The sequence below is a fragment of the Hyaena hyaena genome, unplaced genomic scaffold, assembly GCF_003009895.1.
Source record: "Hyaena hyaena isolate Hyena2069 unplaced genomic scaffold, ASM300989v1 scaffold_1006, whole genome shotgun sequence".
NCBI classification, from domain to species: Eukaryota; Metazoa; Chordata; class Mammalia; order Carnivora; family Hyaenidae; genus Hyaena; species Hyaena hyaena.
In genome coordinates, this window is record NW_024081630.1 from 267,548 (window position 1) to 269,506 (window position 1,959).

The 1,959-nt window shown below is 39.6% G+C and overlaps 1 protein-coding gene across 1 annotated transcript in view; it reads right to left on the reverse strand.

The window, feature by feature from the left end:
• MROH9 (maestro heat like repeat family member 9) overlaps positions 1-900 on the reverse strand; it is a 105,989-nt gene extending 105,089 nt beyond the window's left edge. Inside the window, exon 1 of the mRNA XM_039221684.1 lies at positions 853-900. The gene's annotated coding sequence lies outside the window, so the exon portion shown is untranslated. The remainder of the gene's footprint in view (positions 1-852) is intronic.
• Between the last annotated feature and the right edge of the window lie 1,059 nt (positions 901-1,959).

Here is a 1,959-nt window from a genome sequence, read left to right on the forward strand (position 1 = left end):
GTGTTTTAGGAAAGAATGTCACTGAAGTGAAGTGTCCTCTTCATCATGAGAAAGTATCAAAATTTGAACTTACTCATCTTATTATTTCTCTCATCAAATTAAAAAATTCAGCCTTGGGGCGCCTGGGTGGCTTAGTCGGTTAAGCGTCCGACTTTCGCTTAGGTCATGATCTCGCGGTTTGTGGGTTCGAGCCCCGCGTCCGGCTCTGTGCTGACTGCCAGCTCAGAGCCTGGAGCCTGTTTCAGTCTGTGACTCCCTCTCTCTCTGACCCTCCCCTGCTCACGCTGTCTCTCTCTCTCTCTCCTAGAAATAAATAAAAATATTAAAAAAAAAATTCAGCCTTGTCTTTATGTATACCTTCTTTCCAACAGCCTTTATTGGATTTATTTATTTATTTATTTATTTTCTAACTTCCTGCTTTGGCTATTTGATTCAATTATTTTCATTCTTTCTGTGTAGTCTAAATATTTAAGGTTATGGATCTTTTTCTGTTTACAGTTTTGGCTGCATGCTCTAGGTCTTGTGATGTCATTATCAACATTCTGCAATTTCTGTATTAATTTCCTCTTTGACTCAAGAATTGTTTAAAATAGAGTAGTTTAGATGGCAAAATTGTAGTTTTTTTGTTTTTGTCTCATAATTGTATTATTACATTCTAAAGTTTTGCCTTGTGATCAGAAAGTATTTTGCTATTTCCACCTTTTGGGATTTGCACAGAGATTTCTAACCTAACAGGGTTATCTTTTGTGAATAGACTTTTTTGGCAAGCATTAGAAAAAACAAGACACATTCTCTGTTTTTAATTCTCTGCACACTGTCTCACACAACATACACACACATACACATACTTACCTTTGTCTCTACTGTATCCTAAATTCCTACTTGTTTTCCGAATCTTTGATGTCATGCTGACAAAGGTGAATTAAAGTCTTCTATGACTAGTACTACAAAAGAGTGCTTTAAATTAGTACATGAACCAGTAGCTTTCTTAGTAGTTTTGTTTTGCTTTATCTTTTTTCATGCTATTATGTTATATAGAATGTACATTGTATTAATTTTCTACGGCTGTATAACAAATTACTACAAGACTGATGGCTTAAAAAATCATCCATTTATTGTTTGACAGTTTCTGTGGGTCAGAAGATTTAGGCTCTGCTTAGGGTCTCATATGCCTGGAATTGAGGTGTGGGCAGGGACAGTGATCTCACTCAAGGCTCAGGATCCATTCCAAGGTCATTTGGATGTTTGGCAGAAATCAGTCTTTTGAGACTGTTAAGATGGGAGGCCACTCTGTGGCTGTGTCAGAGCACATCTTTCAGCTCCTAGAGGCTGTCCCTTGCCACGTGGGCAACACCTTCTCTCACTCCAACATCTGACTTCTGTCTCCCACCTTTAGACCCAGACTTGCACTAGGCCCACTTGGGCAATACCTGTTTTGATGAACTCAGAGTCCGCTGCGTAGTAACCTTTATTACATCTGTAAAATCCCTTTTGCCATGTTATGGAACATGGTCACATCTCATCACAGGCAGAGGGCAGCCTACATCCTGCCTTTTCCAGTTTCAAGAGGGAGGGATTTGTTCAAGGCACAGATATTGAGAGACAGGAATATTGGGGGACATCTTAAGATTCTTCTTGGGTAGATTTTTATAATTATTTCATCTTCATTATGATTATAAATTTTCTCATTAAATGCTGCTTAAAAATACATTTAATGTTTTAAAGTCTCTCTCTCTCTCTTTTTGAGAGAGACAAAGAGCTCAAGCAGGGGAGGGGCAGAGAGAGGGAGAGAGAGCGAAAATCCCAAGCAAGCTCCAGGCCCAGTGTGGAGTCTGATGTGGGGCTTGATCTCGAGACAGTGAGATCAAGACCGGAGCCAAAATCGAGAGTTGGAGGCTTCCTGGACTGAGCGACCCAGGCATTTATTTCGAAGTATGGGATTCAAAGTTGTCTGGATTA